The following is a 23368-nucleotide window of genomic DNA, read 5'->3' on the forward strand; positions in this document are numbered from 1 at the left end:
TCCGTAGTGTAGACATACCCTTAGAGACTAACAAATTTATTTGAGCATAAGCTTTCGTGAGCATGCATCTGATGAAGTGAGCTGTAGCTCATGAAAGCTTATGCTCAAATAAATTTGTTAGTCTCTAAGGTGCCACATGTACTCCTTTTCTTTTTGCAGATAAGACAAACATGGCTGCTACTCTGAAAAATGTATGTGAAAGAAAGCATAGAATCAAATGAAGTAAAAAATCTTAAATGAACCACACTGTATCATAGAATCTTCATGGAAAGTAATTCCATGCTCTAATAATAAGAATATAGCAGTGAGGATATAATATCAACCACCTGACCAGGATGGTGATAGTGACTGTGAAATGTTCAGGGAAATTAGAGAGGCTATACAAATAAAAAATATAATAATACGGGATTTCAACTATCTCCACGTTGACTGGGTATATGTCACCTCAGGATGGGATGCAAAGATAAAGTTTCTTGACAGCTTGAATGACTGCTTCTTGGAGCAACTAGTCCTAAAACCCACAAGAAAAGAGACAATTCTTTATTTAGTCCGAAGTGGAGCACAGGATCTGGTCCCAGAGGTGAATATAGCTGGACTGCTTGGTAATAGTGCCCATAATATAATTAAATTTAACATCCCTGGGGTGGGGAAAACATCAGAGCAGCCCAACAATGTAGCATTTAATTTCGAGAAAGGGGGGCCACTCAAAAATGAGGAAGGCAGTTAAACAGACATTAAAAGGTACGGTGCCAAAAGTGAAATACCTGCAAGATGCATGAAAACTTTAAAGACGCTATAATAGAGGCTCACCTTAAATGTATATCTAAAATGAAAAAACAGAACCAAAAAAGTGCCACGGTAGCTAAACAATAAAGTAAAAGAAGAAGTGAGAAACAAAAAGGCATCCTTTAAAAAATGGAAGTTAAATCCTAGTGAAGAACATAGAAAGGAACACTTGCTTTTAACCTTGCATTTTTTAATATGTGTAAGATCCATGTAGAGGAAAGCAATATTTACATTTTACGTGTCTCTAGTAAAATGCAACATTTATCTCCTCACCTTTTAGCTGTATCAGATTTGCTAGTTTTTGTCGTACCAATGGGAGATAAATTAAATGTTTTTTATAATTATCATTGGAGGGTGTGGCCTTTTTAAACACCTAATTAGATATTTTAAACATTAGCATTTGAAAAAGGAGTATTGGTCTCCTTGGCATTGAGGGGAGATCTGGAGTTTAGACTGTAACTGAAGCAAACGCCAAATGTGATAAGTCTCCATGCTCTTTCTCCTGTGGGACTCTTACTGAATTCCATATGCAGTAATAGTTTGAGCTGCAAGATAAAGCTACAGGGCTGGCTGGATTGTATGTTGTGAGATTGCTTCATCTGCAAAACTTAAAAGTTTGGGAATGGAAGGCGGTTACCAGGGTTTGTTTGCTTTTATTAAAATATATATTTACAAACCTCAGCCCAAATTGTGTACTGGGAAATATAGTTGAATATATGATTCTTTCTTAAGAACAAAATTTAAAAAAAGCCCACAGAATTCTGCACTTCCAGACAGAATGCTATTAACCATAGTATGACTTGTCAAAGTTGAGAATTAATGAACAAAAACAATGTAGAGAGATTTGCCAAACAGTTGCAATTCTGTTTCAACAAGACTGTCCCTGCTTCTCAAAATCAACTCGTTTTGTGTGTGTTGATTGTTTAAATGAAAAGTGGGAAACCAGAGAACAGCCATACATATAGAAACTGAGCACTTTTCCAAAAGTGACTCTCTTCTAGCTATACTAAACCCACTCTCAGCTTTGTGCTTTTGAAGATTTATCCTGTGAAACCTCAGTAAACATAAATGCACTTAAATAGTAATACTGAGTACTAAACAGAACTTTTAAATTCTGTTTAAAACTGATTTTGGGGTAAATAGGAAGAAGATAGTTTAAAATTCTTAACTGGCACTGACTAAATACTTTTCAGCTTGGGGAGTGGAATGAGCATTTTAGGAAGTATCTCCGGTTATTTCATTAAAAGCATTTCTGTTCAGCAAAAGGTGGAAGCTGGCTTAAATATCCACTTTCTGCATCATCTGTAAGCATTCCCCATTGATTTCAGTAGCTACCTGAGTCAGACGTCCCTGCCATAGACGTCTTATGTAAGTGTCTTCGTGTGCCTTTTTGATTTTGACTTTTTCCTTTTTAGTCAGTTTGAAGCTGAAAGTAAAATTGTTTGTTTCTTAAGATGCAGCTTCACTTGACTTCAGCTTGACTTTAGTCTCTGGCATCCAGGGCAAAATTCATTATAAAACAATAGTCCAACATAGCTCAGTGGTTTGAGCACTGGCCTGCTAAACCCAGGGTTGTGAGTTCAACCCTTGAGGGGGCTGTTAAGTTGATCTGGGGCAAAAAATGGGGATTGGTCCTGCTTTGAGCAGGGGTTTGGACTAGATGATCTCCTGAGGTCCCTTCCAACCCTGAGATTCTGTGATTGTAAAATGTTGAGAATCACCACCATCACTACCTCTCCAAAAGAAAGGGACCTGCCCATTCAGGCTCAATGCATAACCCCACATCAGATCCTCTTAGAGTATGTCACTATTTGGTGAACATTTAAAGTGCCAGTTCCTCGATTCAACAAATGAATTCCAAGGAAAGCACTGAATTCTCCATATCTTTTTAAAACCACGCTCTGACGTTTTATTATCGCTATTGTCTTAAGCACTGAGATACTAAAAGCCATGGAACAGCTGAGATTTTCAATGAAAGTGAGGAATTTTAAATCTGTAAGCCTTATGGATATGTGCAGTACTTTATATCACTTTCTTTGATATTTACAGTGTATTAAAACCAGCCACAACTTTAAGCTTCCTGCCCTAGAGCTTTTTTCAAAGAGATGAAAAGAGAGGTACAACCCAATAAATTGTACAACTACTTGAACAAAAAAGTGGCATGAATGCAGCCTTTTTTCTCACAAGCCTTTATAAATTCATTTTAAGCTGTTTTGTTCTGTGTCTGGGCATTGAGTTGGATATGGAGCCTCACATTAGAAAGGTGGCCAGAAAAATGACACAAAGCTTTTAAGAATGGAAAGAGTAGAGGAGTTCTCTTTTTACCTCTGAAAGACTACACTGTCTCATGGTAGAGTCGTTCTGAAATGCCATATAGGTCACAGCAGACATAAGTAGGTGAGTAAGAGGATGCTGTGATGGGGGAGGAGCTGTTTTATTAAAAACTAGTGAAAGTTGGTCCCTATTTTTTTAACTCTTTATTAAAGGAACATACGTTTATACAACCTGTGAAGAGAAGCATGGAAAGAAAACACTCTATGCAGGATAGTTACCAAAAAGACTGGAATTGGTCTGTGTATCTAGTTGTGTGTGCATGCATGCTTAATTTAGTTACCTTGATTGCATGCAGAAATGGCCTGTTGTGGTTCACTTTATCATTTACATTCATGATCTGTGCATGCAGTAGCTGTAATTTTACCTGCAGATTAGGGCCAACATTTTCAAAAATAGCAGCCTAATTTGACCTTAGTGGGAACTGTTAGATGCTCAGCACTGATAAAAATCAGGCAGGTGTCTTAAGTACACATTTAGAAACCTAACTAGCCTCTGACCTTTGACAATCTTGACACTAGACCATTGTTGGGTGCTGGCTGTTGGGCATCTAACCATATGTCTGTATATTTAAAAATAACCATTTACCATCAAAAGTTGGTGTTTTTTTAATTGTATTAGTAGAGAAATTCAAGCAAAGCAAAGCAATGAAACTACTGAACAGCTGAAAAACAATCAGATAACCACAACGGATATTGGTAGTAAAATCAGGTCATCTGCACAGCTCCCCTGTAAGAGCAGCACATGCCTTCTGATTGCCTCAGCCAAAGCTGTGTTCCAAGGGGACACTCCTATCTTTTTCAGGTGGATGTTCAGGGGAGTCTCCCTGGCCAGAGGTTTCGATCCATCCTCAAGGACTTATCCATGAGAAACATATTGAGATGGAACTCTGTCGTCTGCCTCGTTCTCCAGTAAAACAACTTACTGCACATGGAAGGAATATGGGGTTCCCCCAGGCAGTGCAAACAGGCGTTGGTTACCAGGAAGGGCTTCTGGCAGTCCACTCAGCTCTTGAAGCTGGGGCTCTTTTTGGCATATGCTCCCTACCCCCAGAGAATAGCACTGGGGAAAGGGGTTGACTGGGGTCCCAAGGAGAGCACTGTACCCCAAAATATACCAAGTTAAACTAGAAACTGTTTCTCACTATTTACAGGTAAGGCTGTGGAGCCACAGTGAACACTCAGGCTCCTTCCCAGCCCACAACTGGTAGGAAGGAACTGAAATGGCGGTAATCTGGCAGCTCCTTTTACACCCTCAGTGTGGAACATGAAGAGAGCAGGGGCACATGCGCAGCCCAGCCAGACTCTGCTAGGAAGAATTCTCCAATTCCAGGTGCACTTCTAACCTCACATTCACTAGACATATGGACAAGCACTCAATAAAGGCGGCTTGTTTTGGGGGGCGGTGTCTGGGGACGTGTGGAGTGGGAGATGGGATATCACGTTGGCCTGCAGCTGGATTTTGTCATGGGTGAGTGATGTCTGAGGTCTGTTTATAGCTAAATATCAGTAATATTTGAAATTAATCCTAGAAACAGCTGAGAATAGGTTTAAAGTCTCTTGGGGCCAGTCTTGCTATCCTGTTTCAGGCAAAATTTCCTTAAATTCATGGGAGTTTGTTTGCATAAGGGCTGCAGGATCTGCTCTTTTAGGGAGAGGTCACAACTTAACTGATATAAAATTACTTTCTGGCTACAGTGCTGAGACAAAACTGCCTTTATTTTGCTTAAGGAGCCAAAGACAAGCACTTTCAAAAACACTGTGGTACAGAACAAGTGAGGAAATATTTGGGAAAATGTATATCTATGCAAACAAGCTGCACCAGAGAGTGTGCAGTTAAAGGTAAGAAGGGAGGTGGTATGATCCGAATGGCAGTGAGTTAGAAAAGTCACAGGTAAATTAGTACAGTGTCAGGATCAAAGTACTGATCTTCAAAAGAGAAAGTGATTCTTGCACCTACCATTTCATAAATTGAAATTTTGTCCCCTTGTAAAATAGGACAAATATGAAAAGGGGAAAAAATCATGAAACTTTTAGAGGATAATAATTCTTTCTACAAGGAATAAATCACAGGAGTTTATAAAGAACAGATCTTGCCAGAAATATCTGATTGCATAATTAGTTTATCAAATATATTTAGTGTTTTGTTAAGAGATCTGATAGTGTCTCAGAATCCTACACTCCATTAAAATAGGAACCTGAATTGAAAATCAGCAATCCAAGGTTGTGTTAAAGTATCAAGTTGAGGAAGTCTAAGGCACTGCAGATATCTGTCCGTTCCAGTCTTATTTAATTTTTAATGATCTAAAAAAGAAATTAAATGACAGTTAAATTCACAGATGGCATGAAATTGGGAGGAGTTACAAACACCCCATAGATCACAGAAATCAATACAATGGAGCATAGAGAAATTAGAAACTTGGTCAGAAACTAACATGCAAATACACCTTGGAAAAATGCAAATTAATACTGTACAACTGGGAAAAATCCAAACTACACCCATTCATAAGGGAGACATTTGGAAAGTAGTGAAACTCATAAAGCTATGGTTGATATGAGCAGCAAGTTACACAGAACTTTAATGCAACAACATAACACAGTCTAGTATACACAGAGGCATATCAGGGCAGAAAACATGTTTATGTTGCTCTTGTACAAGGGCACATAAATACTGTGTTCACTTCTATGTGTGATATTATTAATGGAAAATCAGTTAGACACAAATCGCAGGGAATGTAGAGGGAAAAAATACAAAAATGAGCAGGAGGATGGAGAAAGGGATTTATTTATGAGTGAAGTGAGACCAAGAGGGTGAAATAACAGCATGAACCCACTGTTAGCAGCAGGGATGCATAATTACTTAAGGCAGTAGGAATAACTAGGAATAATGAGATGTAATTTTTAGAAGCATGAATGTTGGCTGAAAAACGCCCAGGACATGGGGTTTATGGGTTTCTCTACGCTGCTATGTTTAGGATCTCACGAGCTAGTTTGCTGAAGGCAGAGGTGAAGCTGCCACAGTCCAGGCTCATCACCTGAGTACGTACTCATAGTCCCAAGCAAGCTTGGACCCTGGTAGCTAGCCTGGGCCACTGCAGCTACCCTATTTTTACTATGATAGCTTCACACCTCCCAGTAGCAGTGTAGACATAGCCTAAGGCACAGTTGCCTCGGGTTCAAGGGTCGCATGGTTTCCTGCAGCAATTACTATACAGGTGTAGCTTGTTCTCCAACCCAACCCCAGCCCTGCCTTGTAAGGCTAGCGTTTGGTTAGTAGGGGTCGAACCATGGAGATGCCCCCTTCGACTGTTTGACATCAGAGGCAGCACTAACCAACTCCCCCTACCTTTGGACTTTGGCTGCACAAGCTGCTAAATTACAGTTGCCTCTTTCTTAAGTGTACTGGAGAGGGAATGGCCCCTTTGTCTCCTCTCCCTCCCCTCACTGGGCCGGCGTAGGATGGTTGTGCTGTGATTCAGATTAGAGTGGTGCTTGTTTCAGATTCAGGGCTGCGTGATATTTATAAGGCAAGCTACATTTGGGGGAATAAGGAGAGGAGGTATCCAGCCTGACCCTTTCTTGTCACCCAACAGAATGTACAGATCGATCCCCACCTCTCCCCAAGGAGCAAGATACAATGCATATTTGAGCCAAAGGAACATAGCTTTGGACTGTAAGTAACAAACCTGAAAGTAAAATGGGGTCACAAATGTAGGCCAACTGCACAAGCATCATGGAACAGGAAATCTTGCAGAACGCTTTTCTTTCACACTGCTCCTCTCCCATTGTGGTTTGTTACATGTGGTCTTTGAAAATAAAAAAAGGATGCCGCCTGACTCATATAGTTGTGTAACAGCATGGTTACTTGTAGCTAGCCCAGAGCTGGAGATGACTCTGGGAGCTGAGCTGGTTCTATGCAAACTAGAGAATCCTCAGTCCTACAGTTCCTCTGTCCCCATTATAGGGTGAACTGCACTTTGTACTCCTTTAGTCCCTCTTCAGTGTACCCTGCAGGTGCCAGACCTGGCTTCCCGCACCTCTGAGTAGCACCAGGGGGCACAACCACCTGGAATTGCGTCTCCAAGTGTGTCCAGCCCCCCATTTTACAACGATATTAATGCAACTGTTTGGCCTTTGTAAGTCCTTTCACTCTGGAGACAGACTGACCAGCGAGATGATTAAAGCGACTCAAAAACAGCTTCTTCGGAACAAAGCATTATTCATTCACCAAAGATGCAAAGCATGGGGAGCAAAAGACAAAACAATAAAAGGCCTGTGTGCCCGGGTCTTACCTACACCTTACTCTTTCTTTGCCAGTTTTGTAGGTTCTGCTCAAGCCAGCTAACACGCATCTCTGGCTGGACGAAACAGACTTTGCTGCTCGCAGCATGCTCTGCATGCCCCCAGGCCAGCCTGTCAGCTCTTGCTGTCACTTCCTGGGCAGTCTCTGGTCACTGACTCAATCCCCACCCTTTTCTAAGCCCAGGGTCCTGTAATGTTTCAGCGTTTCCTTTGATCTCTTTCTTGTCACCCGGGTTGGAGCCCGAGGAGTCATCTCTTCGTGGCTGTTAACTTGGCCATCGTGTGGGAGCACTTGTTGGGATTCTCTTTATCTAGAAAAGGCATTTGATGTTTCTTTTCCAGCTTGGTTCCTTGAACAACCCATTTTGATCTAACTCCATAGCCAGTAATGCACCATAAACAAACACACAGAGGCATGCACCATATTTGTAAAAAATAATAATAAAAAATGCAGCTATTTCCCAGTTTGTCACACCCTCCCATACTAAACAGCCAGCAGACATTCTATTGTCACTAAGGCCATGTCCACACTGCCACTTACGTTGGTATAACTTACGTTGCTCAGGGGTGTGAATTAGCCACCACCTGAGCATCGTAAGTTATACCAACGTAAGTGGCAGTGTGGACAGTGCTATGTCGGCAGGAGAGCTACTTCCACCGACAGAGCTACCACCGCTCATTGGGGGTGGATTAATTACATCAGTGCGAGAGCTCTCTGGCAGAGAACAACTTCTCTAGCACTCAGGCTGTATGAACACTTAAAACACTACAGAGGCACTAGAGTGGTACATGGACACTTTTTTATCTTTGTAGTTAATCTGATCCTAGAGAGACTCAATTGGACAGATGAACAGGAATTTTAAGGGCAATTCTGTTGTGTTTTGAAAACCCATTAAATGCAGTGGAATGGACCTAAGGAAAGACATGAAAAATGATAAGGCTGGTATCACAAACCTGCTCAGTAGGCTTCAAATGTTGTTGTAAAGTGCAGGTCATCTGTAATTTCAACAGTTTCACTACCAATACCTCGCATAGTGACAGGTTTCAGAGTAGCAGCCGAGTTAGTCTGTATCCGCAAAAAGAACAGGAGGACTTGTGGCACCTTAGAGACTAACCAATTTATTTGAGCATAAGGTGCCACAAGTACTCCTGTTCTTACTACCAATACCTTTGATCTATTCTTTCTATTATTAAATAGCACAATGATAATAATTAATAATACCCTGTGCTTCCATTGTGTCTTCAGCCAAAGATCTCAAAACATTTAAAAAGATTAGCCGATTAGTCCTCAAACAGCCACATCTAACAATTGGAGAAACTGAGTCACGGAGAGGTTAGGTGACCTGCCTCACAGAGCTAGGAATAGGCATTCTGGGTTCTGTCTCCTGGTTCCCCACTCTCACCACTAGTCACATCTGTAAAACAGTTTTGTTTTAGTAGCTAACAAGTTACCTGAACATTTGGTTTCCTGACCCTCCTATAGGCTACGCAGGCAACACAGTCACCGGAAAGTCAATTGTATAAGTCAAGGTTGGTTACTGAATGTGAGCAAAGTGCTTTAACCATAGCAAATATGTTACCTATAACATTGTGCACCCTTCTAATAAATCTGATATGAATGTGTCAGTGTTTGAGGACTGCTGTATATAATGAGCCACATCACACAGCCACATAAGAGCTCAAACTTATTTTTAAATGCAGCATCATGCACTGTGAGTGACTACCACATACACTGACATATAAACTGACCCTCACATAAGACCATGGATAAAGAAACTAACAAAAGATGGGTGAGCTGTGTATAAATTGACCCACATCCTCTGTAAGCTTTCCTTTGCGTAGCACTCTTTTCACATCACGTCTCTCTAGGGCTGCCACAACCTTTTTATTCAGCTTCCCAAGTCTTTCCCCGTTTCAACTTGGATATTGACCTTTATCTTCTCTGGATTTCAGAGCTGCCCTTGACCTTCCAGACCTCCTTTCCAGCCTCCCAAGAATTTCCCCCACCCTCTCCCTCACTTCTGTCTCTTTCGCTATCTGTGGCTGTGTTAAGAGTTACTGTCACTGACTCGCTAAAGCAGCTGGATGCCGTGTTGTTGTCGCCGTGTTGGCCTCAGGATATTAAAGAGACAAGGTGGGTGAGGTCATATCTTTTACTGGTGTTTTATTTTATTCATACCAGAAGTTAGTCCAATAAAAGATACTACCTCACCTACCTCGTCCCACTAAAGTATATCTTTTTTGAGATGAGGCGACCAAATCCGCATGCAGTATTCAAGATGTGGGCTCCAAGATCTCTTTCTTGAGTGGTAACAGCTAATTTAGACCCCATTATTTTATATGTGTAGTATGGATTATGTTTTCCGATGTGCATTACTTCGCATTTATCAACATTGAATTTCATCTGCCATTTTGTTGCCAAATCACCCCATTTTGTGAGATCCTTTGTAACACTTTGCAGTCTGCTTGGGACTTAACTATCTTGAGTAGTTTTGTATCATCTGCAAATTTTGCCACCTCACTGTTTACACCTTTTCCAGACCATTTATGAATATGTTGAACTGTACTGGTCCTAGCCTTGGAGGACACCACTATTTACCTCTCCCCATTCTGAAAACTGACCATTTATTCCTACCCTTTGTTTTGTATCTTTTAACCAGTTACCAGTCTATGAGAGGACCTTCCCTCTTATCCCATGACAGCTTACTTTGCTTAAGAACCTTTGTTGAGGGACTTTACCAAAGGCTTTCTGAAAATCTAAGTACACTATATCCACTGGAATACCCTTGTGAACATGCTTGTTGACCTCCCTGAAAGAATTCTAGTAGATTGGTGAGGCATGATTTCCCTTTACAACAACCATGTTGATTCTTCCCCCAACAATTAGTGTTCATCTATGTGTCTAATAATTCTGTTCTTTACTAGAGTTTCAACCAATTTGCCTGGTACTAAAATTAGGCTTATTGGGATGTAATTGCTGGGATCACCTCTGGAGACTTTTTTTTTAATAATTGGCCTCACATTAGCTATCCTCCAGTCATCCTGTACAGAAGCTGATTTAAATGATAGGTTATAAACCACAGTTAATACTTCTGCAATTTCACATCTGAATTGCTTCAGAACTCTTGGGTGAATACCATCTGGTCCTGATGACTTACTGCTGTTTATCAATTTGTTTCAAAACCTCCTCTAATGACACCTCAATCTGGGACAGTTCCTCAGACTTGTCACCTAAAAAGAATGGCTCAGGTTTGGGAATCTCCCTCACATCCTCAGCCATGAAGACCAATGCAAAGAATTCATTTAGTTTCTCCACAATGGCCTTATCTTCCTTAAGTGCTCCTATAACATCTCAATAGTCCAATGGCCCCATTGTTTGTTTAGCAGGCTTCCTGCTTCTGATGTACTCAAAACATTTTTGGCTGTTTCTTTCTGAGTCTTTAGCTAGCTGTTCTTCACATTTTTCATTTGCCTGCCTAATTATATTTTTACACTTCACTGGCCAGAGTTTTTATGCTCCTTTGTATTCTCCTCAACAGGATTTAACTTCCACTTTTTAAAGGATGCCTTTTTGCCTCTCACTGCATCTTTTATTCTGTTGTTTAGCTGGTGGTACTTTTTTGGTCCTCTTCCTATGTTCTTTAATTTTGGGTAAACATTTAAATTGAGCCTCTATTATGCTGTCTTTTAAAAGTTTCCATACAGCTTGCAGGGATGAGCTGTAGCTCACAAAAGCTCATGCTCAAATAAATTGGTTAGTCTCTAAGGTGCCACAAGTACTCTTTTACTTTTGTCACTGTACCTTTTAATTAATGTTTAACTTCATTTTTGCATAGTCCCCCTTTCTGAAATAAAATGCTACCATGATCGGCTGCTGTGGTTTTTCTCCCTGTCTCCCCCAGAGGGACGTTAAATTTTGTTATGTTATGGTCACTATTGGACTCTTCACCAACCTCAATGTGGGCTGGTCAGGGAAGGTGCATGATGCGCACATCTTTAAGGACATATTTATTATTCTTTCTTACTATTATATGGCAGGCGACCAGCTTGGTTTAACAGTGAAATCCTTGCTGATCTTAAACACAAAAAAGAAGCTTACAAGAAGTGGAAGATTGGACAAATGAACAGGGAGGAGTATAAAAATATTGCCCAGGAATGCAGGAGTGAAATCAGGAAGGCCAAATCACACTTGGAGTTACTCTTAACATCCCTTGCTAGTGGTAACAAGAAGGGTTTCTACAGGTATGTTAGCAACAAGAAGAAGGTCAAGGAAAGTGTGGGCCCCTTACTGAATGAGGGAGGCAACCTCGTGACAGAGGATGTGGAAAAAGCTAATGTACTCAATGCTTTTTTTTTTGCTTCTGTCTTCACGAACAAGGTCAGCTCCCAGGCTACTGCATTGGGCAGCACAGAATGGGGAGGAGGTGACCAGCCCTCTGTGGAGATAGAAGTGGTTCAGGACTATTTAGAAAACCTGGATGAGCAAGTCCATGGGGCCGGATGCACTGCATCCGAGGGTGCTAAAGGAGTAGGTGGATGTGATTGGAGAGCCATTGGCCATTATCTTTGAAAACTCATGGCCATCGGGGGAGGTCCCGGGTGACTGGAAAAAGGCTAATGTAGTGCCCATCTTTTAAAAAGGGAAGGAGGAGGATCTGGGAACTACAGGCAAGTCAGCCTCACCTCAGTTCCTGGAAAAATCATGGAGCAGGTCCTCAAGGAATCAATTTTGAAGCACTTAGCGGAGAAGAAAGTGATCAGAAACAGTCAGCATGGATTCACCAAGGGCAAGTCATGCCTGACTAACCTAATTGCCTGCTATGATGAGATAACTGGCTCTGTGGATGAGGGGGAAGCAGTGGACATGTTGTTCCTTGATTTTAGCAAAGCTTTTGATATGGTCTCCCACAGTATTCTTGCCAGCAAGTTAAAGTAGTATGGCCTGGATGAATGGATTATAAGGTGGATAGAAAGCTGGCTAGATCATCAAGCTCAACGGATAGTGATCAATGGCTCCATGTCTAGTTGGCAGCCAGTATCAAGCGGAGTGCCCCAAGGGGCCGATTTTGTTCAATATCTTCATTAATGATCTGGAGGATGGTGTGGATTGCACTCTCAGCAAATTTGCGGATGATACTAAACTGGGAGGAGTGGTAGATATGCTGGAGGGGAGGGATAGGATACAGAAGGACCTAGACAAATTGGAGGATTGGGTCAAAAGAAATCTGATGAGGTTCAATAAGGATAAGTGCAGGGTCCTGCACTTAGGATGGAAGAATCCAATGCACCACTACAGAGTAGGGACCGAATGGCTAGGCAGCAGTTCTGCGGAAAAGGACCTAGGGGTGACAGTGGACGAGAAGCTGGATATGAGTCAGCAGTGTGCCCTTGTTGCCAAGAAGGCCAATGGCATTTTGGGATGTATAAGTAGGGGCATAGCGAGCAGATCGAGGGATGTGATCGTTCCCCTCTATTCGACATTGGTGAGGCCTCATCTGGAGTACTGTGTCCAGTTTTGGACCCCACACTACAAGAAGGATGTGGAAAAATTGGAGAGAGTCCAGCGAAGGACAACAAAAATGATTAGGGGTCTAGAACACATGAGTTATGAGGAGAGGCTGAGGGAGCTGGGATTGTTTAGCCTGCAGAAGAGAAGAATGAGGGGGGATTTGATAGCTGCTTTCAACTACCTGAAAGGGGGTTCCAAAGAGGATGGCTCTAGACTGTTCTCAATGGTAGCAGATGACAGAACGAGGAGTAATGGTCTCAAGTTGCAGTGGGGGAGGTTTAGATTGGATATTAGGAAAAACTTTTTCACTAAGAGGGTGGTGAAACACTGGAATGCGTTACCTAGGGAGGTGGTAGAATCTCCTTCCTTAGAGGTTTTTAAGGTCAGGCTTGACAAAGCCCTGGCTGGGATGATTTAACTGGGAATTGGTCCTGCTTCGAGCAGGGGGTTGGACTAGATGACCTCCTGAATTCTCTTCCAACCCTGATATTCTATGATTCTATGTGATCATTCCCCTCTATTTGGCATTGGTGAGGCCTCATCTGGAGTACTGTGTCCAGTTTTGGGCCCCCCACTACAAGAAGGATGTGGAAAAATTGGAAAAAGTCCAGCGGAGGGCAACAAAAATGATTAGGAGGCTGAAGCACATGATTTAAGAGGAGAGGCTGAGGGAACTGGGATTTAGTCTGCAGAAGAGAAGAATGAGGGGGGGATTTGATAGCTGCTTTCAACTACCTGAAAGGGGGTTCCAAAGAGGATGGATCTAGACTGTTCTTAGTGGTACTAGATGGCAGAACAAGGAGTAATGGTCTCAAGTTGCAGTGAGGGAGGTGTAGGTTGGATATAAGGAAACACTATTTCACTAGGAGGGTGGTGAAGCACTAGAATGGGTTACCTAAGGAGGTGGTGGAATCTCCTTCCTTGGAGGATTTTAAGGTCAGTCTTGAGAAAGCCCTGGCTGGGATGATTTAGTTGGGGATTGGTCCTGCTTTGAGCAGGGGGTTGGACTAGATGACGTCCTGAATTCTCTTCCAACCCTGATATTCTATGATTCCATAACTTTTCAGAAAGCTGCAAGCAGGGACTTCCTTTCTTGACCAAGGAATTACCATTGGGAATGTTGAAATGTCAATACTGATCCTAGGTGGGCCCAGCCTACCCCTTGCTCATAAAGCCGTACAGAGTCCCTTCGACAGCACCAAGGAAAGATTTCAACTACAAGCTCAGAAGGTGCAGAATGACAATCGAAAGCGCTTTTGGTCATTGGAAGGGACACTGGAGTTGTTTACTCACAAGATTGGACTTCAGTGAAAAAAAATATTCCACTGGCTTTCTGGTAGCTGCCTGCTGTGTCCTACATAATAGCTGTGAAACAAAGTGGGAAAAGTATCTGCCAGCATGGAGGACAGAGGTGGAGTGGCTGTCTGCTAAATTTGAACAGCCAGACACAAGGGCTATTAGAAGAGCTCAATGTAGGGTTATGTCACTCAGTGGGCTTGGAAAGACTATTTTAACAGTGAGCCAGAGTAGCACATGATGTTGTAGTGTGCTGCACCTGGACCTGCTTTTTTGTGGCCTGGTAGGAATTGTGGTGATTGCTTTACATGTAGAAATATAACATTATCAATGCACCTACTAATATTGTCTGTGATGATCCTATGAGTTGTGTGACACTGCAGTAACAGGTAGTTGGTTGCTTTCAGGACTCCTGAGCATTCAGCAGCATATGTTGTGAACTAATCAAGATGAATTATGTTCCAAATAATAGAATTTTATTCTATACCAAAATCAGTGCGAAAAAGGTGTAATTTTATAACAAATCCATTAAAAATGTAATAAATTAAGATAACAGAACTTAGGAAGGGGAAAGAACATTCATGTCCTTTTAAGCTACATATACACCCATGATAGCTTTCACAGGTCAGTGTCTGTAAAGCTGTGACTTTCTTTAATGTCCCCTCTAGGTGGAGTGGAAGGGGTAGTGCAGTGACTCCTGATGCCACATGGAATGTTGAGGGTGGGGTAGGGAGGTTCCAATATTGAATGCTCAATAGGCTGCAGAGGGAGACGAGCCCAGGATTGTTGAACCTGGAGGTCCACCAGAGTCCGCAGCATCTGTGTTTGCTGCCTGACCAGCCCAATTATGTCTTGGTTCACCTCCCTCTCCTTTTCCTGCTGGGACTCCTGGGCCTTACTCCTCTGCACTCTTTCCTTCTCCAGGCAATCCACAATGTTCTTCCTCCAAGCTCTGTGCTCACGATGCGATGCTGCACTGGCTTGCAGCATCTCATTCAACATGTCATCCCAAATCCTCTTCTTTGGCCTCACTATCTGGCTCAGGCATTCTGTGGGTGCAGAAGGGGAGACCCTGAAGGCTGCAATGGCAGTAGCTGAAGATAAAACACACAGAGGGCGTATTCACTGCCGAAAGCAAAACTTAAGATGCCAAACTCATTCCCCTTCCTCCTCTAAAGTTTTAAGCACTACATTATCACTTCTGCTTGGGATTGCTTGTGCACAGTGCCAGTCACAGAACCAGCCATGGCAAGTATGGCCCGCTGGGGGTCAGGGTTGCATGATTCTAGGATTGTAGGGCAATGGCACGGAATACTGGCACCATTTTCCACAAGTGGTGGTGATTTGTAGCTGATAGCTCACTCCTGAGGCTAACAAAGGCAGAGAGAGAGCACAGCTGCTGCTGTTGTCCAGAAGCCACCCAGGACTGACTGCTGCTAGCCTGTGCACTGCAGTGGTGTCTGCTGGAGTTATTGCTGAGTGGCATGGGTAAGTGTCTTACTGCAGCGGCAGAAAAAAGGCAGCCCTCCCTAGAAACCTTTGGGAGAGGACTGTAGATATCTCCATGGAAGTTTCCTCGAGATCTCTCAGGAGGATTCAAGGCAAATCCCCGTGTACCTAAACAAACTGCTCTGCATCCACCCCTCCCCCCACCAAACTCTAGAGGAGAATGGAAAGCAGATAGCAACGCTACCTCTTGGTTGTCCAGTGTCGTGGTGGGATCTCTGTCAAGAGCATGCAGCTCGTTGTGAAAGAGGCAGGTCTACGGCTCGACATCGGGTTGATTGTTGGCCTCCCTGGTTTTTTGGTACACCTGCTGTAGTTCCTTGGTTTTCATATGCTGCTGCTGCTGGTCCCTGTCATACCCCTTCTCCTGCATCCGCTGAACAATCTGTTCATAGATGGTGAAATTTCTATGGCTGGATCAGAGCTGTGCTGTAACAGCCTCTTCTCCCCACAGGCCAAGGAGGTCCAATATCTCCTGTGTACTCTAGGCAGGAGCAGTGTGTGGAGCATGTAGCTGCATGGTCATCTGGGCAGTTGCACACAACAATGGAGAGCTGCTAAATGTGCTTGGCAAGTCAGGGAATCGGGAAAAAGAATTTCAAGAATTTGTGGAACTTTAAAGGATGGGTGGACTTCTGGTCTCCATGACCCCTGGGTAATGGAGTTCACATTGGTGACCAGAGCAATCAGTGTGGTGCATTGTGGGACAGCTGCTGGAGGACAGTCTACATATGCACTTCATCAACCTAAGTACATAGACCATGCATAGCTCTATGCCACTCAGGGAGGTGTTACACAATGTCAGTGTAACTGGGAGCTTACAGGGGTGGGAGACAAATTTAAGTGTAGACACATGCACAACTAGGTCAACTTCAACTGCCTTATGCAGACCTAACTGCGTAGAGCAGACCAGCCCCGATGGTTTCAAACTTACTTGAACTTCTCCTTCACTGCCCTGCCCCCCCCACACCCGCACCAATGATATGACATTGTGAGAGTTGCTTAGTTGTGAAGCTGAGATGAGCATATGCCATGTACCTACCGAGTTGGGATGAGGCACTGCCTTGGAGTATTTACTGCTGCATCACAAACCTGAGCAGTTCTTGAAATTAAGCCTTTTTAAAAAAATAAAGCAATCGAAAGTTCGCCAAGACTTTATGGAAATCCAGGGAGTTTAGAGTTGAAGCATCCTCAGCCTTTGAAAAACACCAGATGCCTGAGCTATACACAATTGTCCCAGGTTAATTAAAGGCATGATGTTAAACTGATTTAGCTGAACTGGTGCATCTTTGTACGTGGATACTGACATCAGTATTAGTTGAAATCTTGCTGATAGCAGTTTAGCTTGAACCTGTAACAAAAAGCACCTCTAAATAAATAGCACGCCTTATGTTAAATGGTGCAGCTATGAGCGTAGATCAGAGCTGATATGCAGAATGGAAAAAAGGAGTGGGAGACAAGAGGGGTGGAAGATCCTTGCCTGTATATTTGTTGCATAAATGATCACTAACTAATGCTGTAATCCCTCCCAGCGGAGAAGTGGTGAGAGGCCAACAAAGATTTGAGGTTATAGAGGGTAGAATGGGGCCTTATTTGGATTCAGGATTGTACAGAGAATTTAGAAAGGGATTTGGGGTTGTCGTCCTCCTGACCATTCATTTGGTGGTAGGGGTAGAGTAGACAGTGGTATTCTTAGGAATGCCTCTTGCCACTAGCCTTTGAGGCCCTTTGTAAGGGGGCTCATATGTGACGTGTCCGTTTGGTAGCTACTATTTGGCGGCTTAAAAAATCCCTTGGTTGGTTGTTCCTTACCCTTTCCCTATGCATCTGGTCTGCTGCTTCTTCCATGTCCTTTTTTGTTCCTTCCTCTCCTTTGTTGCCTCTTCTTCCTCTTTTTGTCTCCCACTGCACCTGATTCCAGCCACTGTTACCTCCTCTCTGCTGTCCTTTATTGCCTCTTCTCATCCTCCCTCCTCAGTTCCCACTACTTTGCAGGCGCACTTCAGACACAAAGCTTGGTTGTTGTATTTATGTATAAAACATTCTAGCATTTTCTACTGATTTAGATACAAGATTGAAAGTTGGTAGATGAATAAACATTCTAACTTGTTTAAAAAGACAAAACAAAGAACCTAAACCATGTTACTTATAGAAAATAGAATTCATTCAGAGTTGTTTTCTCATTTGAGAATAAAACCTTGAGCTGTTTTCAGCAACGTGACACTTTTCACACCAGTAGCTCACAGTATCTTAAATTTAAAAAAATGTCAACCACAGGCCTCCTGACTTGGTTTTTGAATAACCTTTCTGCACACTAATTATTTTTTTCTATCACTTCTGAGAATGACAAAGACTGAAAAAACCCAGGCAGAATATTAACATGAAAGTACAGATTTTTTAAAAGTCATAAGAAAACCTGCATGAACACAAAGGAGAAACAAGGGTTTTCCCACACCTGCTCTGTGAAGCTTGTAGTGCCAGACTTACCCTCTGTTTTCCACCAATGCTTTATTTTTATAGAGCCCTCCTGACCCTCCGTATTCATGCTTGTATAGAAATAAGAAGCACCAAAATGACACGAAGGAATCTGGTCCCACGGGATTTCCAGTGCAGTTTTTCAGACACAAGTGGTAAGGAGAAGTTTTGGTTAATATTGAAATTAATGGAGCTATGTCAAGTCTCACTTGCTGAGGATTTGGTCCATAAACTTTTTGGTGTTTATCCAAACTGACCCCGAATCTTCAATTTTTATTTATTTAATTTGGGGTGGGGGGGGAGGGTGAAGACGGTTGTTCCTCAGTTGTCTACATGGTGCACTGTAGATGGGTTCCTCACAAGACAATATTATTAGAATGGGGAGCTAGATTCTCTCATTCACTTATTCTAAGAACTTGGACAATCTGGTGCATCAGGGATTTTATCTGGGTAAACAAATGATACAGCTGATCCAGAAAAGGGTGTAGGAGTACTGAAATGACATTACTTACTGATACTATAGTATACTGCAATACATAGTAGCTTGCATTAATTACTCGGACAAATTCTGCAAATTCTATAGTTACACGGCTCTCTGTCCAGGGTAATTCCTTTGATTTCAGTGCTGTTTATCTGGCTTTGCAGCTGGGTAACTGAGTGCAGCACTTGGGTCACAGTAAAGATGAAACTGAACTCCTGTAACAGTAATTCTGCAACACAGTTAACTGGGACACCGTGGTGAATGCCAGTTTGTCACATTTGACATTTAGATTAAGTTTATCCAACATTTTATTACCACATGCCTCTGCAATTCAGTTAAGTTTCATATTTCATTTGTAGAAACTGCCCATTTAAAAAAATATCAAAACTTTAAAACAGAGAGTCAAATGAGGAGGGCCATTGAAGTACCCAGATAGATTAGAATGAAAATAAATAATAAATTACTGGACGCATCCCGGTTACCATGGTGTAAGCCAGACAGAGAGCAGAAGCAATGCACTATTTGTGACCTTCATGACAAAAGGACCATCATGACAATCCACCTTTAATTGGATTAATAGGCTAGTAAGGTCAAGAATTGTCCAAACAAAATGACTCCATGAATATCCATCTTTATGTTTAAAGGAACAGAACATTCATTCAGCTGAGGGTAAGAAGACATTAGTTCTTGATGAATGAGCTGGATCTTTCCCAGTTATCCATGCACCTGTCTCAGCAGAAAGGAGCAGGAGTGAATATGCATACAGAATGCATTCCTCTCTTACAGAGAGAATTTATTCCTCCAGATCAAGACTGAGATACACTGATGGGAGCAGCTTGGGGAATCCTGCCTGTGCTTTATCTGTGCCATCTTTCCTCTCATTAATGAGAACGTACTCCCCTGAGCAGTCCCATTGGTTTCAAAGGGACTGCTTGTGTGAAAACATATTCACTGATGGAAGCAAGTGTTGCATAATCTAGAAGCGAATATATAGGGAATTTTAGTCTTCAGGACTGTCAGTCCAGCCTTTAACAAGCATCAAAACCCTGATCTAGCAAAGCACTTAAGCATCTGCTTAACTTTAAACATGTGAGTAGCCCCAGTGGAGTCAGTGAGACTAATGTTCACAGGCTTAGCTTAGCTTTAAGCACATGCTTAAGTTAAGTGTTTTACTGGATCAGGGCCAAAGTGTGTAGTTCCTTGATTAAATTCACTACAGAATTTTAAAATACAAAACTGGATTTAGCATTCCACTGTGGATTATAGTGAAGTAATAAAACTGCTATTTTCTTTGAGCCAAATGTGGTTTAGAATAAGGAGAAGTGGGAGAGGAAGTTGTCCCTTTGCTAATACAATGTTTGTACAGAAGACTGTTTTCCATCAAGACATAATTGATTTTCCCTTTCTGTGAGCTCCCAAATGAGATATTGCTCTTTTTATATGAATGGTGTTCTCTAAACAGATCTCTCTGGGTTAACAGCTGATGTATCAGATATAGTACCTAGTATAATGAGTTCAGTTCTTGTATATTCAGTAAATGTTATTTGTTATGTGCTTTAAGATATTACTTAAGGTTTGGCATTACAGGGCTAGATGGGTATTAATGATGAATTATTTGATTTAGATACAATAAGGACAACCACTCTCCAGGCTCCCCAAACTTCAAACCAAACTATATATTAGGGGTGTACTGAAGTTTATATTAAAATATTTTTTCATTCTTTTTTGTTAGTTTTTTGTTCTGTGGCTGTATGTTTCAGCCAGAACAGGATCCATCAGCTCTGAAATGCATGAGAAATCTTATTCTTGTGATACTTTAAGCCAGTTTTGCAAACCAAAGAGATTCAGATACATTTTGGATAGGCATCTGAATTTTGGGTTGCATCTCTCAATTGAGCCCCAGTCCTGTATCTATCTTAGACCTGTCCATCCCTTCGAAGCCTGATGTACTGTAGAATGATCACCAACATATCTGAATCAGTAGCTAGTTGCTTAGATTTAACCAATCTATTGTGTATCCAATCCAGTTTGTGATATATATGATTCAAGTTGTGTGATATGTGATTCAGAAGAGAATGTAGAGAAAGGGTTCTGAAACTGGGGGTTGGGACCCCTCAGAGAGCCGCAAGGTTATTATATGGGGGGTTGCGAGCTGTCAGCCTGCACCCCAAACCCCACTTTACATCCAGCATTTATAATGGTGTTAAATATATAAAAACATGTTTTTTATTTATAAGAGGGGGGTCACATTCAGAGGCTTGCTATTTGAAAGGGGTCACCAGTACAAAAGTTTGAGAATCACTGATGGAAAGCAATGACCTGAGTTAGCATGAAATAAAAGTGCAGTAATGTGCACCAAGTATGTGATGAGTCCCCGAATCACTCTGTACAGGAATATATGAGGCTCAGACTGGCCCACAGTGATTCACAAATGCGTGACATCCAGGCTTGATTACTGCAATTTATATCTAGAAACAAAACCACGTACTTTGCCTGAGCTCCCGTTGGTACAAAAAAGAAGAAGTCCATCTGCTTTGCAACACAGATTGTCATGAACAGTTTACCTGGTGCTCTGCTCTCTGCACTGGATCTCCATTGCAAACAAAAACCAATTCATGGTTTCTGTCCTGAAATATGGGATTGGACCCAGCTATCCGAGAGAGTGCTTCTCCCTTCAGGTCTCCCATGAGAGCTATGTTCCACTGGAGCAATGATAACCAAGAGGAAGGATTGTAGGAGGAGGAGACAGAACTTTCACAGGAGTTGGACCTAGACTATGGAATTCCTTCCCACAAGAAATTCAACCATTCACAATTAAATGCAAAGCTCATCTCTTCTACTTGGCTTTTCTCCATGTACAGACAGAAAGGTATAGACACACACAAATAATAGAGGGCAGGGGGAAAGATTTATCCCCCAGGCTGGGAAAGAGAAAAGGAAAGATTGTTCCTATTATTTCTATTTTTAAATACTTGTGAGGTGTTTAAATGCCACGGTGATGGGAGCCACATAATTACCCAGATTAATAGACAGTTGCCTCAAATCTCTGCAAAAACGTGAATCTTCAGCATCTTGATTACCTCTGGTACCTCTGTGCTGAGCAACTTATGATAGTGCTGAGCTGCTGTTCTGAACAGGAGGTAACCTGTTAGGAGTGGTGGGTGAAATTCTGTGGCCTGCATTGTGCAGGAGGTCAGACTAGATGATCATAATGGTCCCTTCTGACCTAAATATCTATGAATCTATGAAACCTTTGTTTCACTTCTCTCTAGTCTAACCCATTACACTGAGTCACGTACTTGTGTGAGCTGTCGTCTAGCGTGTTTTTCTCCTCTGCTGCTCCTCTTTAGCCCAATCTTTTCCTGTCTTTGTCACTTTCAATTGTAAGCTCACCAGGTCAGCGACCTTGTTGTCCTATCCTGTACAGCTAGCACAATGATCCTGACTCCGACCTTTCGGCACTACCAAAATAACAAACATTTTTTAAAAATCAATAAAATTGTCCTAGAGAAGTTGCTAAATAGTCTTTATTTATATTGAAACAGAGAAATAAAGTAAAGAAACCAATTACAGTAACTTCATGTAATCATATCACTTTAAAGTAACTGGCTAAAGTAAAGGATCCTTTTTTAGAAACATGATCCTAAAAAGCAATCTCTTTCCTTGAACACTTGGGCTATGTTTGTTTATTTTTCTTGGCAATCCTGTCCCTTGCCCTGATTCCCTGCAGTGACATCATGGTGGCCACAGTCTCGCTGTACAGCTCTTCCCCACACACCCACAAGTCGTGTGTGCCTGTGTTAGCATTATGGCAAGGTTAAGTCCCAGCAATTCAGAAAGAAACAAAGCCAGTACATCTCAGGAGTAGTGATCATCGTACATTATTATAGGCCCCTCAACTCCATGTACATCGCAGAATTAATCTAAAACAATCACTACCTACTCCTCCTGAGACAAAGTGATGAATGATGTGCAACTCGTTACTTTTTTGAATCATTATTTTCATATATCTTTTTGGAGTAACTGTAACCAACTCTGGAAACAGTAGTTCTTAATTTAACTGCTGATCCCCAGTAACAAACGACATGCATTAAAGGCTAGAGATCAAAAGATAAGACAAAATCAGCGACGGCCTACTCTTAGAAGTGACATGAAAGGGATTTTAACAGCCAACATCTGAGTTCAGAGAAATGTGTTAGTTGATGACTGGCCCTAAATTCTTTGGTTCTTCCTCAGGCATATCTGCCCATTAAAGCCACTGCTGTTGAAATAAATTAATAGATTTATAGGTTCCAAGGCCAGAAGGACCATTGCGATAATCTAGTCTAAACTCCTGTATAACACAGGCCATAGAACTTCTCCAAAATAATTTCAAGAGCAGATCTTTTACAAATGCATCCAGTCTTGATATAAAAATGGCCAGTGATGGAGAATCCACCATGATGAAATTATCTTCACTGTTAAAAATTGACACCTTTCCCATCTGAAAATTTGTCTACCTTCAACTTCCAGACATTGGATTGTCTTATATCTTTTTCTGCAAGATAGAGGATCCCATTATCAAATATTTGTTTTCCATGTATGTAATTACAGACTGTAATCAAGTCACTCGTTAACCTTCTCTTTGGGAAACTAACTAGATTGAGCTCCTTGTGTCTATCACTATAAGGCAGATTTTCTAAT

The sequence above is a fragment of the Lepidochelys kempii genome, chromosome 3 (genome assembly GCF_965140285.1).
Source record: "Lepidochelys kempii isolate rLepKem1 chromosome 3, rLepKem1.hap1, whole genome shotgun sequence".
NCBI lineage: Eukaryota > Metazoa > Chordata > Testudines > Cheloniidae > Lepidochelys > Lepidochelys kempii.